Source organism: Ambystoma mexicanum, chromosome 1q (assembly GCF_040938575.1).
Source record: "Ambystoma mexicanum isolate Mex_15411 chromosome 1q, UKY_AmexF1_1, whole genome shotgun sequence".
Classification (NCBI taxonomy): Eukaryota; Metazoa; Chordata; class Amphibia; order Caudata; family Ambystomatidae; genus Ambystoma; species Ambystoma mexicanum.
The window spans coordinates 1,245,643,209-1,245,660,488 of record NC_090922.1 but is presented as its reverse complement, the minus strand read 5'-3'; the positions used below and the strand labels follow the sequence as shown (position 1 = coordinate 1,245,660,488).

Below are 17,280 nucleotides of genomic sequence, written 5' to 3'. Positions count from 1 at the left end.
TAAATTTCAAGGTGGCAGGGCAAGGTCAGCTTACTTGACAGAAACCAGTAGACTTCTTTTGAACCATGGATAAAAAACCTCTGAAACAAAGTATTTCTCCGAAACCTTTCAAAAAAAGAAACTGCATACTATGATAAAAGGAATGGTTTATTTCCATTCACCTTCTGCTGTGTTGCTGCTCATGGAGCAAACAGAAGGACTGTGCATATTTGTTTTCCTAACATTTTAGGATTGTAAAATGTATAATATGGAAAACTAAGCTGCAAATGAGAATTAATATTATGGAACAAATTATGCTTTTTTTCCAGTTAAAGCAAATCAATATTGCACAATTGTATTTTTCAGGAGTTCCTGTGCTGTGTGCATAATCATGCGGAGGCAGATCATTTTTACACTCGGAATTTACACTCTAATTATAAAAACTGTGCGTAAAATGATGACTATGCATGGTCTAGTTTACATCCATTGAACCTTGCAGTCAATGGGTGCATATGGCAGCAGAGTCTTTATTCAAGGGTGGGTGATTGTCATTACACAATCACAGGTGTCCTAGCTGCTCAAATATACAAGACTACAATTAAAACATCCAAAACCTGACTCCAGGAAATGCAAGCACTGTTCAAAAACAAACAAATGAAAGTTACATTTGTAATTGAAATAGACACTCAGCAAAACCTGTCTGTGATAATCCAGATAGGTATTTAACTTTATGTAGCGCTTCATACATGGTTCGTCCAACATCTGGGCACTGCGATTATTATACCTCAGTTGATACTCAATTAACCGACCTCTGAAGGATGTTAGTCAATAAGATAACTCAGCCGGTTGAGCACTTGTCGCTGTGATCTGTGTGTAAACTGTAGGTTGCAGGCTCGAAGCCCAGCAAGTCCAACTCAGCCTTTCATCCTTTCAAGGTCGATAACGGAGCACCGACTTCGGTTTGGTGATAATATTGATAAATATGTTCCATGTACAGCGCTTAGCCAAAAGCGCTATATAAATAACCATTTGACCATGAGATTAGATATAGAATTTAGCATGAAGTCCTTGCCTCTCTGCACTGTAACATTGGCATACCATTAGGTAGTAATAGCTCCAAGAAATTAGGACTCATTAAGCATCAAAAGACTATTCTGCTATCGAACCTCAAAACACACAATACAATTCATGCTCGATTTACTATGTAATTGGCTAAGTCTTTGTGTTTTCAACATTTAAATATATAAAGGAGAGATAGAATGGCCAGACCTTAGGGAAATAATGAAAGGTGTATTCTGTAACAATGCAGAAAGCTGCCCCATAGTAATGATTTCCATACAGTTTTAGCGCACGTTGGCTCAATGTCACATACATTTTACTCTCCTGCAAAGGAAAAAAGTCATTTTTACTCTTAAAATCACATTTACTCTCAAAGTTGAAAAATTAGGAGCAAAATGCTCCCACCGCAAAATCTTATCTGGAGCACTGGGTCCAGGGATCCAAACCCACCCTCTTTGACCCTACGTACCCAGCATGAATTGCGGAATCCTTGGTCTTTTACTTCTTCCCCATAGGAACCTCTGAAAAACCTTTTCAATCGTCCAAAAAGTCTTCTTGGTAGATTTTAACTGTAGTGAATGCAGCAAATATAGCACAATTCTTTTAAATCTTTTACCAGGAAATATTTTCTCTAGGGAATACTGAAAGGGCTTTAAAACATATAACTATGTTCAGGCAAAGGAACAAGATGTACAGCCTGAGTGAAATGACCAGCGTGGTTAATATGTTCCCCCTCTCTAGTAAGTCTTTAGCCACAAAGGTGATCCCTTGGGTCTAGGGTGGCTCGGTCTTTATTATTTTCTTTTAATTAAACAGAAATACGCTTTGTGTTAAAATATTAAACGGAAAGGCACACGTCGACTGTCTACCCAAATCAATCTCTCATTTTATAAAGTCTATACAGGAACTTACTGCACCCCTCTTTTGAACTGTAAGAAATAGGATTTCCAGCGCAATTTTAAAAGCATAAACATTTGTAATCAAAGGTAGAGGTAATAATGGTGCATGGGAGTGTTATGCTTTCGAAGCAGGAAAGTCCCATCAGGAAACCTTAAGTCTGTTTACAAAGGGGTGCCACTTAGTTGTCAAGCCATTTTCTAGTAGATCTTCTCCAGAACCAGGACTAAGAAAAATACGGGTAAGGTTTGCCTAATGCAAACAAAGATACGGACAGAAGCAAACATTACACGATTTCCCCTCGCCACCCCACGAGAACTGCTGATAAAGCCATAATGGCTGTTTGAGGCTGAATAAAAAAGTTGTCAACATTAATTCACAATACAGGTAGTGTGCAGGTTAGTTCTGATTGTGACTCTACATAGATTGGATAATCAAGCAACTTTGAGAAGTACAGATTAATGAGTTGAAACAAAGATGTAACACACACGGAAAGATAAACATCTGAACCAACTGTTATCCTAACAAAATCAAATACGTTTTCTCATACCAACCAAAGCAGTTAAAAGATCATCACCTCAAAAGAAAATATTCCAAACAGCCATTAGTACATCAATACGAGAGCCCAAGTGCCCGTAAAAGCAGATGGTGGGGTGTCATCAGCTTGTCAGAATGTCGGTATATTGAACACTTCTACTGAGATGAGAACTCTAATTAGTTCAACGTTCACCCTGAACCATAGAGACCACAGACCTGCCAACTGGGAATTGCCAGCTGGGGTGCCAGCACAGGCAGACTATTTGTCAACCAATTAGTATTTCTGCTCATTCCCTGTAAAACGTTTTGACACTGCAAGGCAACATACACTGTCCTTAGTTCCTACATTTTAGTTGTTAGTACTTCACAATCAGCAACATAGAAAACAGCAGTTGAAGACGGTCACCAGCAAGTTCAAACCTTTATCCAATTTACTTCTAACGAAAGCAATGACCCCATACAGATTTGGTAGTGCTTCCGAAATATGGTAAAGAAAACAAAGTTGTTTCATCAAGTCATACCCTTCCCCCCCCCCCAAAACAAATGCAGATAATGAGGCATTACAGCCCTTGCGGGGGGGGGTTGGGGGGGGTGATGAGCGCTGAAACAGGAGTTGCCAGAGTTACCAGTGCGCACCAGAGAGAAGGAGCCAAGGTGAAGCCGAGGACACATAAGGTTAGTGAACTTAACCCCTGTTACAGCCCTCAAATTCCTGGGCTGAAATGCAAGAGTATGGCTACAACACAAAAATAGCTTAAGATCCCAAAACTGTTGCGCGATTATCCACAGTAAGCCATAGTCAGTATGCCTATTGTGAAATGGTGGCTAAGAGAGAAACTGAGCATTAGGGCAGAATTTGGGGAGAGAACAAATAAACCCTTATAGCAGTAGTTAATGTACTCTGCTGTCCTATTGTTTACAATGAGATGCCAATGTTATAATGAAGGTGTTGAGATAGCAAATTCACACCCGGGCAAGGACGCTCAGCCAATCATGTGGCTGGAATAGCAGGCAAGAATACACTGTGTACTGCCTGCTGTTTCCAGCCACCCGAGGCCCTTCCCCGGGTGGTGCCATCTTGACTGTGGGGAGGCATCAGGGAGCTTCTCACTGTTGCCTACCCATGTCCCCTCCCTCTACCATAACAGTCCCAGAGTTCCTCCCACCTAACACAACCACCATAGAAATGGAAGAGGGTTCAAGTCCCTATTTCTATGGCAGTGGCCAACTTTTTTTTCCAGGAGAATGGCCTTGCACAATAAGCCTGGATTAACCAAAGGGTGCAAATGGCTACCAACCCCTTGTTGGTGGGTAGTAACGGCCCACAGCCCCTGCCAAGGCCCTGGCTTCGCTCGGGCCAGCTAGGTTCAGGCTGGCGGAACATAACTTGCCATGTCCGCCACCCATATAAAGGCTATACTGTGTGGTACGTGGCCGCCTCCCACGTTAATGGTCACAAGCGAAAAGCTAAGGGTAGACATTGCACAAGGTAAAGGAAATCCTCACCAGGGGATTGCTGAGACACAGCTTGTTCATGTCTCGGGTGCATGCGTGTGTATACATCACAAAGGAAAGCTTGAAATGCAGCTTTTAAAAAGGTCGTTAGATAGAGCCTCCATTCCAAGCCTGCCAAATGGCTGGAGAACTAGAAACAGAGAAAAAAGTTGAAGCATGGAATGCAGGCTACTACTGGGATTCCACACTGACCACCAAAAGATAAGAACACATGCTCTAATGGGGCAATAGAGCACACACCTGCGGCAAGTAACCATCGCACAAGCTAGGATCCCGGGCTGAAAGCTTGCCCAGGTCTGCTTGCACAGTGTGCACGCATCACAAAGTAAAGCTTGGAAAGCAACCTTCACAGCTGGTTAGAGCCACCATTCCACACTTGATGAATGGCTAGAGAGCTGGACACAAGAACACATGTGTTTCGTGCATTGAAACACTTGTGTATAGGCACGTTATAAATGCCATATCATATCAATCATGGAATGCATGCTTCAATTGGTGGTTAGAAACTACTTCAGATTCATGAACTCTTTGATCAACTACATTCAGATGCATCAGAGCAAGCAATCTGTTTATAACTGATCTGATCTATGCTAAGCAGAAGAGCGTGCATTTCAAATTCAACCTATCCTGAAAGAAAGCATTAATCAATTAAACAAACAAATGGTCTGCACCGTCATACGAATAGAGCCATTAAAATTCAAAACTACTTTGCGCTCGATTATGCCAGAATTCATGAGTAATGCTGAGCCTCGTCTGTACAGTGAGGGCTCTGCTAAACGTCAGAACTCTGAAATGAGATTTATATATCTGCAAGCTCGAGCGTCATAAGCGGCCTTAAGCATATATCCTTTTAAGGATATGGGAAAGGAGTTTAAGTAATGACGACGCTTGGCCCACGACCATAGTCTTCCATGCAGGTTTTGTAAATTGGCTTCAAACCAAGACTGTTCCCCTTTAGCAAGAACCCTATGCCGCAAAAACAGCACTCGTCTGCTGCAAACATTTACATCAGTAGTGCAAAATAGAAGCAGCATACTTTTTGGATATGCCCGTAGTCCTAGCAGAAGGGATTGATGGGATCCGCAGGAACACAAATTCAACTCATGAAGCAGTAAAAGTAATTGTTTTATAAATAATGCTCTGCTTCGGCAACAGAAGTAAGTTCTACAACATCTGGTCCCCATTCCTAGATTATGTAGAGAAAAAACAAAATCGCAATTCCATTGGAAAGTTATTGAAAGGCTTATGTAGAATAACTTGCACATGAACTAAAAAGGTAATGGCCCACTCACAGCAAAGGACTAACACAACGAACGAGCATGACAACCACTTCAACTATAGAAAAAGGCAGAGGGAGAGAGACGCAGAACAGGGAGCCAGAGGAGAGGAAAAAGAAATCGGAAGGGTAAAGGAGGCCGCACGCATCTAGCCCCACTAGTGGAGACAAAAGGACTGAGGGGCAAAGCCTGGAACAGGGCTGAAGGAGGCAGACCATGGTCACGCATGCCCAGGCTTCAAGCGAAAAACGCAAGGACAGCCATTTTGTGGCGCGCAAAATCACTCCAGTCCCTGTCGCATGTATTGTCCCAAAAAGTACAGAAGAAAGAGAACACGACTGCCACCAACAATCCCCTCATGAACGTCATTGGAGAGTGAGCTGGTTGTAACGTGGGTTTGAATGAAGTGGTGCCTAGATCCACTAGCTGAAATCTGCCAGGGGGAGGGGTGGGGGGGGTCTTTGAGGGGGCTAAGGGTGGGGGCACTGGTGTTCAAAGAGTACAGGGCAGAACGGATTTCACATTGTAGCCTAGATACAATAGTAGATCAAATGGGCCTTATGAAAGCTTTCATTTATTAATGAATTTAGAAAATATGCCAGACGTGTAAGATGAGAAGAGTACTTCGGGATTTAGTGGACGACAATTAACTCAAATATTTTGCGTGTGGTCATCAATTGTTTGGTACTTCTGCAATCAAGTGTCTCATCTTAAATTTAACAGGGGGTGGGGGGTCGGGAGGCAAAACATATGGAGCAAACCTTGACCAAGATGTCAATGTCTGCTCCATAGAAGTTGTGGAAAAGGACATCAACAGACAGGTCGCAGGCTGGGTGTGATAACATAGGTTTGTTAATGACAATCGGCTGTCCACCAATATCAAAAGCTGATGGAGTATGGTTTGAAATGAGTCCCAACAACTATATTTGCTCTTGGCAACTCTACCATACCATCAACATGTAAGCATCTTGGCGCTGTTACAGAAAATTGCCAACCATTTGGGAACCAGTCTTGGTCCTGCCACTAATGCAGTTTGGAAATTATACATGCAGCAGCAGGGGAGCAGTCAGAACTGCAAGGCCATATTCCCTCTGCACAGGAAAACACGTAACCCTACACATGTTACAGCCATGTTGTTAGCTTGGTGGAAGGCTTTGTATCCCTCATATCCACTCGCATTGCTCTGGGGAGGCATCAATATCACATGCAAATGATTGCCTTGCCACCGTTGTGAGCCGTCCACAACAACTGTTACATGACAAGTCTGAAACAGGGCTGTGGGTGCCGCTGTTGCTATGCAGAAGTGATGCGGATAGCAGTTTGTGCTCGATGTACTGCTTTTTGGTAGCTAACCAGGACAGATTCGCACATGGCTAATTCCCTTTTGTAATGGCACAAAGACTAAAAGATTAAGGACTGTGTCGCTAGTGTGGGACCACACTACCGAATCGTCCAAGTACTGGTATGTGTGGTGACACTGCCTTCTTAGATTTGATTTTAGGCTGAACGCCAGTACCCTGAACTGATGCTCGTGTCTCTCCACAAACCGCAGGTACCTGCACTACACCATGCACTTCACGTTCTCAATGTCACTGGGCCTAGTGAGATCGTTGTTTTGTTCTCCCTTGCCTCTGAAACACTTGTGTACGCGCGCGATACAAATAACATATCAATACCTCCTGTGCTTTTTGTGTACCAGAATGTGGCAGTAGGAGTCTCGAACGTCTAATGATACTAATAAGTCTTGTGGGCGCAGCGCCTGTATTACATCTTGCAGATTGGGCATCTTGGACGTTTGCTTTTTTTAGGAATGTATTCATTGCCTGAGGTCGAGATTTGGTCGCCATTTTCCATTTGTTTTTTTACTACGAGGTCTATTGAGTAGACTGCACGCATTTTGAACAACCTTTTTGTCGAGCATTTCTTGAATCTCACAACATATTACTCTCAAGTGGTGAGCTACTTGTTTTTTCGGTAGTATATCCGAGGGCTTTTTTCAGAACCCATGTGCCAGTTGTGATTCTGGTCCACTCTTCTCCGTAGTTTGCGGCATTGGCCGTGCTCCCTGTACCACTGGCACAGAGTCATGCCTATGGTTTGCTCTTCCTCCCTCTTAGTGAGGATGAGGAAGCCTGGTGTCTTTGTGTAGGTCCGTAATCCATTGACTTTGGGTAGCCCCGGAGGTTACTTTTAAAACCTTCTGAGCAATATGAGCTGCAGTGATATGATCTGCCTCCCAATGTATATGCGGAGGACAGATCCAATGCTCCATGAAAGGGACGAAACGCTTTCCTTCCTTGGAGGGAAATTAGTGACCACCTTCATTGCCTTCAAGGCCTCATCAATTTTTATGCCAAACAAATTTCCCTCTTCAACGGGATATCCAGAACCTTTTTCTTTGCACCTCCTGCTGAAAGTCAGTGCAACAGAGCCAAACTTGTCTTCGGAGCGCTGTGCCATTATAAATGTGCTAAAAGCCAGTTTCAGCGATATCCACTGCTAAATGAATATTGTGGTTGGAGGCCTCCTCTCCTCCTTGTATTATTGCAAGCGTCTTCTTTCTTTTCTCCTCTGGTAAGTGTTCCAGGATGGGGGCCATTCTGTGGCACATCTCCCCGTCATATCTAGCCACAATGGCCATCTCATTCGCCGCCTTCACTCAGTGGTCCCAATGACCAACACTTTTTGCCAAACGCATCCACCTTTCGTCCCCCTTTCTCTGGTGGGACCGAGCACTTCTACGCCTGTGAATGAGCTTTTCTTCCTGAGCAGTAAGGCATTTCGTATTGGAGTCTGGGGCCCTGAATGTTTTCTCTAGCCTCCCTTTCAAGGCTGCTTCTGTGAACTGGTGCTCCATGGTCCAGAAGCCTTTTTGCCACACATGATCCAGGAAGGGGATCGAGAGTACTGCTCTTCTGCGCTTATTCATGTGATCAACTAAGAAGCAGTCTTTCTTCTCATTGGTCAGTGTTAGGCAAAATTCCTCACATGCTTTGATGATCATTGAATGAAACACCCCTATCTCATCGGGTGGTGACTGCTTTGAGGGTTCCTCTGGCATATCTCTGGGAGAATGATCAGTATCCCAGTCATCATATTTAACTGACAAAGATGCTCAGGAAGCCCATCTCTTGGGTCTTTATCCGTATGTGGTAACTCGCCCTCTTCTTGATCTTCCATTAGGAGTGAACGGATGGGTTTCTTGTCGTGGCATTCTGGATACCTATATGGTTGTGACCTATACGATCTTGGCAATGTGTGTCTGGAGTACCCTACACCTTTGCAACACTTATACGACAAAACTATTGCATTAGAGTACAGATAGGGAGGAATGGCATAAGAGGAGGGGGATACAGCCTGTAGGTGGTGTTTTATTATGTGCCCACCTATTGACTGCCGATGACCATGGTAATCCCTATAGCCATTCTCACCTAGTTCCTGCCCCTCCCTTGCCAAAACATCTCATCAGATCTCTGAGCTTGCTTTAATTAAACCTTACCATCAAACCTTGCCAGTGTTTTTCCAAGGCAGTCTTGAGAGTTAATGACTTAATTGGAGTTGTAAACCTGCTACTGGCATAATAAAAATGTCTTAGCAGGTCTGCCTTCAGCTAAAAGATTTATAAGCACTCTGCATGTCCATCACTAAAGTCCTGTTAAAAACAAGCATGGCAAAGACAACAGCTTTGGCTTGTGTATACGTATTAGGTATTTGCCATGCACTGCTACTAAATGCCCAGGTACTTGCAGAATGTTGCACCTGCTACCATCAAGGGCCAGTTAATGCCAGTACGGCTGTGCTTGACCAGTGCCTTTCCATGCCTACACAAAAGCCCAAACTGTTGGTATTGCCAATGCTTGTTGTCTTTGACGTTGAGGTGACGTTGACCTCCGTGCCAGCAATCTGGACATTGGCGGTGGCAAATGAGATCGACATCTCAGTGGCTCTGCCTCCTGCGACGGTGCCACTGGGGCGGATGGGATAGGTATTGTCATATTTAGTTGTGATAACAGTTTGCAGTGAAGTTAGCACGTGCATTGAAAGCAGCATCTGGGGATGTATCTGGCGCTGAGGTGTTAGAGCTGGTATTTGCAGTACTTGCTAGGGCATTGGTGCTGGCATTTGTAGTACCTGGGGTTATGGTGTTCCACATGAACCACCTCCTTTTTGCTTTCATCCCTTCTTGGAGGGGGGGTCTTCCTCTAGAATTACGGACTCCTCCGAATCCGAAAAAGTAAGGCAACAGCTTTGGTGTACCTCAAAATCCGAGTCAATGCTGTTATTGGTGACATGACTGGCGATATAGGTTGTGCATCATCCTCCACTACTGGGATAGATGGACCTGTCGGGAGCGTCATGTGCTGTATCGGGCACTCGCGCAGCCTTTGCCTTTTCCTAGGTGGCTGAAACTGTCATTCGACTGCTGGGCTACTGCCGACGACCAGGGCACCTGTTTCCTAGTTGGCAATGATGAAGACATGACGTTTTCCTGTGACTGGGATTTTGTCGATGGGCCCGTCAACGGGACTGTGCCCCGGCATGTCGATGACCAGTACTGCGATTCCATCGCAGTTGAGCGTTGCTGCGATTAACTCGCTGGCGACTGGTGCTGTGATTCGTCTGCCAACAACCGGTATTGCGATTCTTGCCTCAACAACCAGTAATGCGATTGTTCTGTCGACAACTGGCATTGCGATTCTTCCATCGATAACCGGCATTGCTATTCTTCCGTTGACAACAGGCATTGCGATTCTTTTGCACCAACGTTGATGCAGATGTAGTTGATGTTTGTTTGTTTTATTATTTATAATGCGCAGATATACCTAGGGGTATCAGGGCGCAGCATTTACAAGAATATGCAAAGCTTAGTTACAAAGTATAAAATGTACATATTGGCAAAGGGAGTATATACAAGGCATAATAAGGTGAACAGGCTTTTTTTTACAGTATATGCAGGAATACAAAGTGGGCACACGTGGTTACACAGTATGCAGATAACATGAAGGGATAGCCTTGGCACTTAGCTATCTTGGTGGTCCTTCAATTTCAGCCAAGACACTACCTTGGAATGGAAATTAAGGTAGGGCTTGTCTACTCTAAGGTTTGGAGGCAAGGAGTTCCATAGTTTGGCTGCTTTTACCGGGAAGCTGTTACCTCCTATAGTGGCAAGTTTGAAGTTTGGGACAGAGAGGCGGTCTTTGTATGCAGTTCTGAGGGGTCTCGAGGAGGCTTGTCTATGGAATCTGTTAATCAGGTAGATCGGGGCGGCATTGTTAAGAGATTTGTAGGTAAGGGATGCAGTTTTTAGGAGAATTTTGTCTCTAGTGGAGAGCCAGTTCTGTTGGCCAAGTCCTGAGATGTGCTCTTCTGGGGATGCCTAGGGCTGCCCTCAGGGCATTGTTCTATAGGGTTTGTAGCTTGCTGGTGGTAGCCTTGGAAGTTCCCAGGTAAAGGGCGTTGCAGTAGTCAAGGCGTGATAGTATAAGGGCTGTAGCGAGTGTGAGGCAGCTATTGTCTGACAACGTGTATGCAGATGAGGATGCCAGGGAACTCCGTTGTCTTTTGAAGGAAAGGTTAGAATCAAAGTAAAATCCTAGTGTTTTGACCTCCTGTCCAACTTTGATATTGTTCCCATCTATCATGAAGGAATTGTAGGCCGGGCTGAGTTTCTTTAAGCTGACAAGCTCCGTTTTCTCATCATTCAGGCATAGTCCATGAGTAGCCATCCATGCCTGGATGATGTACACCCTATTTAGCAAGGCCAAATCCTTTCCATAATCTCCAGAAAGCGGAAGGAGGATCTGGGTATCATCTGCATAGTTAGTGTAGCTGATACCGAGATGATCCAGATCATCGAAAAGGGGCTTGGTAAATATGTTGTACAGTGTGGGGGAGACGCAAGAGCCCTGTGGGAGACCACAGGTGATGGGTATAGGGTCTGCTGCAATAGTGGGAGAGAAGACCCTCATAGTTCTTCCGTTAAGGAATGAGGTGATCCATGTAATGGCCTCGGGAGAGAAGTGTGCTGCTGTGTGGAGGTGTGAGCATAAGACAGAATGGTCGACCAAGTCGAAAGCTGCAGATAGGTCAAGGAGGAGGAGCAGGGCAACTTGCCCTTTGTCCCCGAGTGTGTCAATCTGAGCTTTTAGGTCGATAAGTGCAGTTTCGGTCCCATGTTGAGGGCGGAACCCTGATTGTCTGGATCCTAAGAGGTGTTCTTCTGGGTGCTTCTGTATTTGTACATAGGCGACCTTGTCTAGGATATTTAGTAGGAAGGGAACAGTCGTTATGGGCCGGTAGTTTGTAGGTATGGCTGGGTCAAGAGTGTTCTTTTTAGTAATGGAAGTACCCAGGATTATTTTAGGTTGATGGGGATGGAGCCAGTGGTAAAGGAGGCATTGATCAGTTTAGTGAAGGGTGAAAGGTCACAGGCGGCATCTTTGATGAGCTGTGCTGGGCACAGGTCTCCCTGGCAATTAGAAGGTTTCAAAGACAGGATGATATTTTCTACGTCGCGAATATTGACTTTAGAGAACTTGAAGCAGGTAGGATCTTTTAGGGCAGCTTTTTTGCTAGAAATTTTGCTTTGCAGGGTCACGATCTTATTTGCTAAGGCATTTTGAATTTCTGAGCACCAATGTTTATCTTTGGTGCAGGTATCAGGGGGTAATATAGGGGTTTCTACTTCTTTGAGTATAGAGAAGAGTTCTTTCATATTAGATTTCGCTTGGGATATGCGAGAGTTAAAGGAGGTTTGTTTAGCCAGGTAGATTTCTTTTTTATATAGTGCGGCTAGTTTGGAAAGTTTGAGTTTATTTGCGGCTGAGGGGGATTTTTTCCAGGTAGCTTCGCAGTTTCTTTTTTGCTGCCTTAGGTTTTTGAGGCATGGTGTGTACCATTTGTTAAGGTGCATTTTCGGTTTACTGGGTCTGAGTTTAAGTGGGGCGATGAGGTCCAGCGAGTTAGCCATGACCTTGTTGTATTCTTCAACCAGGATCTCTGGATCCAAGTTGTCGGGAAGTGTGTTAAGTGTGGGGAGTAAATTCGGGATGAGTCTTTCTGGTGTAATGTTCTTCTTGTTTCTGGTGAGGGTAGGAGGGGCCGTGGTGATGGGCGGAGGTGGGGTTCTGCCAGTAGATAACAAAAACGATACCAGGTGGTGGTCGGTCCAGACTAGTGGTGAGATATTTGTGATGTTCGCTAGGCAGTTGTGGTCGGCCGCCCAATTAAGTATTCTACCTTTCGAATGGGTGGGTGCCATACTTCTTTGCGCAAAGCCTAGTTTGGCAAGAGTGGTGACTATAGTGCTGGCTGTTTGGTATGCCGGGTCATTGTAGCCCATGTAAAAAGTCCCCCAGGGTGAGAACTTGAGAAGAGCTTTTGAGATTGCTGGATAGAATGGCGTCGAGGTCTTCATCCAAGGTGCCGATGGGGCCTGGCGGGCGGTAGATCAAATGGGTATTGAGGGTTTGGGTATTAGTAAGTGGGACTTTGACTGATAGAATTTCGCAAGAGAGACATTGGTGGGAGTTGCTAGTCTCATAAATAGGCTACATTTGTGTATAATGGCGACACCCCCTCTGGAGTTGGGGCGATCTTGCCTCAGGATGCAATAGTTATCTGGGACTGCTAGCATGAGCATGGGGCCTGCTGCAGGGTGTAGCCAAGTCTCGGTAATAGCGAGGAAGTCAAGATCATCTTTAAGGATCAAGTCTGCGATTTCTGTAGCGTGAGGTACTAAAGATCTGACATTGATCAGGGCTCCTTTGATTTTAGGGCTGGCTGTGTTTTTGGTAGTAGTTATATGATGTTTGTCCTGTGTTAATTCGAGAGGGCCCTGACTGGGGAGGTTGTGCAGGGATCTGGGGATGAAGTTTTGTGGTGGATTAGAAGTTTTAGTGTAAGGACTAGATCGAGGCGGCTTCTCTATGGACTTCTGTGAGATGGGCAGTGAGCTGGCGAGAGGCTCATAAATTTTGGCTAGTCTAGCTCTATCTGTGGTAGTACGAGGGAGACTAGAGGGTAGTGACTGAGGGTTGATTATGAGTAAATTAGGTGCCTGGTCGATAAGCATAGTTGGTGAAGGCAAGTTGTTGATGATGATTACCCTTAACCTGCAAGGGCCCGGTGTCTTGCTTATCGATGTCTCACCTGCGGCCAGTTGCGTGGCCGCCTTGGTGATGGCTTTTGGCAGATCTTTGTCGACCCAATCATCGTCCAACTGCTGATGGTATTTTGCTGCCACAGAACTGCAGCCTTTGGTGGGGTTGGCCCCATGGTGGGTTTTCTGCTCCTTATACTTTATGGCCTTCCCTCCGAACTTGACCTTTTCTGAGAAGGGAGGGCCATGCCACTGCAACACTTTTGATAAAGGATATACCCTACCTAGGCAAAGGCACTAAAGGTGATCTTCAGATGTCAGGAAATCCAAAGTAAATATGTCCCCCATCCAAATGAACTATCTGACGCTACCACTAAATATAACTAAATATAACTTAAGTAAAGTTATAAGCCAAGAGAAGGTCTCTTCTTCGTATACAGTTTTATTTTAGGGTCATATAATTCTTAGCATAATCTCCTTAGGTAGTCTTGCAGGGTTCGGCTCTTGCTTAGGCACTTCGGATTCCCACTCTGCTTCCTTGTCGGCGCCTGCCTTCTGAGAGGTAGTCTCAGCACTGTTCCTCGGGCCTCCTGCCCACCACTCTGCAAGCATGTTCACGCCATTACTTAATACTTCTTCCCCCTTTTTCTTCTCATACCTTATCCTTTGCGGTAGCACATGCCGGGCCTCTGGCGTCTCCCACGTTTGAGCATTGTTGAATAATTTTCAATAGCAAGTTCATTTAACAACCATGTCTCCTGAACGCACAAACTCAACTTTGGCAAATTGTGGGACCAATATGAGGAAACCCAAATTCCTCGCTAGACCCACATCATTCCAGTTTAAGAGTAATAATGATTGGTGAAAAAGACAGCATGTGCCCCAGCAGTACAGTAATTTAAGGTTGATCTAAGCCAAGACCGGTTTGATTCTTTAGGTTAAGCGTGCCCGAGGACCTGCATTTTAGTTGCTACATCCCTATCTGTCTGAGATCTGGAAACTAAATTGAGGGATTTTTGTGACATGTCATCTGCTAAAGAAACTGGCCAAGGACTATTCCATGCCCTTTTCATAGTTTCTCAAGTATGAATTTTATACTTTTGAGTTTCTTTTTGCACCACTGAAAAGTGAGACATCAGCAGCCAAGAGCCTCCTTTCGTCAACATATTCTTACTAAGGAAAATAATGTAAAATGTAGGTAATCCCCGGGATAGTCCACTGTACCTGGCTCATCCGCAAAGAAGACCAAAGAAATGTCCTTCATTGTAATAGCGCTTAGTTGTAGAACGTTCTGCAGGACATTCAATAGTCAAGTTCGATTTGATGGGAATTTATCAGTATAGTTACAAAAAACATTCATAAAACAAACGTTTTAAAGAATAGAGACCTTTATTATTGCATCGGGACATAGAAGTATTTCCCAAACAAGCCACATGAGGACAACATAGTCGAGGAAATAAAGCACTTGCATAATCATGTGGCATTGCAATAGTCAGCCGAATTGGCCCTTCAACTATGGATCTGTTATTTGCCCTCCCTAAGGTCCCGACATTAATTTCCCAGAAAAGACAGTGTGGGGCAAGAAGATAAAATAGACAAACGTTTGTCCAATAATGATAAAATGCTTCTGGATTAAGAATGGTAATTGGTTCTTGAAAAATGTGTATTTATAGTTAGGTCAATATTTTGTGAGAATCACAATAAATCATGTGGGGCAAACTTCAGTTTGAGTCATATGTAGCAATAGTCAACGACGCAACGGATACCAAACATACTCACCCCAATGTATGCACTGCACAGATCTCACACACTGCATCCAAAAACACAAACATCAAATTGCTTGAATTTTACGAGCACGCTGTACACAGGTTCATCAGATCTGCACACATCAACACTGCAGCAATAGTCCCCTTGAATTCCTCCCTATTAGCTTACTTCCTAACCAATACCATTTCTTACAAGTGCCTAAGAGTAAAGAGTCCCTGCTAACATAGCATTCTAGAAATATTCCAGTTTGACAATCTGTTCCTTTGCAAGTACCTTTATGCATGGCAGTAATGCATTCACAAATGTGTAAACACAACAGACTCCTTGATCAAATCTACTACTAAAACAAATACAGGTGCAAGTCAATCTTCAGGTTTGGCCTACAGATTTTACAATTTTTCCAGAATAAAATGCAAACATATTTCAGCAGTTTTGTACAGCTTCTCCAACCATAGGCGAAGCATCACTGATTCGGCAACCGTGCTGGCACAGTCGGAACAAAGAAAGTATAGACATTTGCATGGGGTGGCAGGAAAATCTGTCCCGCGGCTGCTATTAGAGAGTGAAAACTATTTAAAAACAAAACAAATCACCTAGGTGACAGTGAGAGGAGGACCAAATGCTGGAACACATTCCTTTTCACAGCTAGTTAGTGCACGTGGGTTGGGGTATAACATGTAATCTGATGCATTTCTTCAGTGGGTAAAGGCAAATACGTCATCTGCTTTCATTACAACATTGCAAAGGTGCCATGCTGTGGCTATTCAATTAGTCCATAATGCCAGTAGCAACACTGGAGTGCACAAAGTCTAAACCGTAGCCGCCATGACAACTTAACCGGTCTCATTGGGAAATCAAAGATTTTCATACATGCCACAGTGCTATCCGGTGCTATTTAATGAGATGGTGCAAGGAGCAGTTTGGATGTAAAGTCTTAAGCTGATGGGCAAACGCTGTTCAGCTGACTGAATACAGGTCTTCAAGATATAGAGGCTTTTCCAACGCAATTTGGTATGCCTCTTACGTCAAACCTAAGTTGTAACGCAGAAAGTAAAGAGCCTGAGCAGGACCTTAGACTAATCTAACATTCTCTCCCAAAGTAAACTAAACTACTAACTCTTCATCCGCTGAAAGGTCATGAACCCCTTAGAAAACAACGAAAGAATGGATTCAGGGAGAGCCTGTGATATAGCACAGTTGGACTAAAGCAAGGTCATTTAGACTGAACTCCGCCAAAGAACTAAAGACAAGCTGCAGTATGTAAAAAATGAGCTAGCTGAGCTATTGACTGCCGACCTCACCGGCAGACCTTGGAGACACACGGATCACAATTTATGACAGAATTATACATATCCTAAGGGCAAAATTGAACCTTTTTCCAGACATACATACATTTTATAATTTTAGTTCAACATAATTGGAGAATAAACATTCACTCGCAACAGAGTCTAGGATCATTTGCACCTAAAATAGCGCCCAATGGCACAAGGGGCAATATAAATAAAAAACCTAATATACACTTGTAGGATTTAAGATTGAGTTGTGACCATGTTCTTGTATTCCTGGATAATGCATTATTTTAAGGTACTAAGTGTGCAAGGAACTAGTACACTGTTTTTGCACGGGTGTCAGGAAGTGGAGAGCAGTGGTGAAAAGTTAAGCAAAGGAGAAGACTGCAAACACCACATCATGCTGGTAACCAGGAAGAAGCAATAGAATGCGTGTGCATTGGAAGTCTGCCTGAGACAGAGGAGAGAGAAACAAAGGTGCAAATGATGTGTGAGAACGCCACAGAGACACCAAAGGAGATTCAGAAAAACTGCCAGAGACAGACGTTCAGACAAGTGAGCAGGCAAGGATGGCGAGAATGCCATGGAAATGAGCAGGGATGAGGGAAGACTTGACAGAAGAAAGAAGCAGGAGGCGGCAGCACAGGGACAGGAGGTCAGAAGGTCTGGATGAGTAGTCTGATAAAGTCTGAGTGAGCGTGGAAAAGCTTGGGGAACAAAGTCCAGTACCTCAGACATGCATACAACAAGCACAGAACTGGGCATACGTAAACAACGCTTTAGAGAATGAAAGCAAGTCCAATCACACTGGCCACGTCAAATAAGCATTGTTATAGAGGAAGCAACAAATGCTATTCAA

At 44.2% G+C, this 17,280-nt stretch overlaps 1 protein-coding gene across 1 annotated transcript in view; it reads right to left on the bottom strand.

Annotated features, from left to right (window-relative positions):
• The window catches only part of TM2D1 (TM2 domain containing 1), a 542,128-nt gene that overhangs the window by 309,193 nt on the left and 215,655 nt on the right, over positions 1-17,280 (bottom strand). The window lies entirely within an intron of this gene.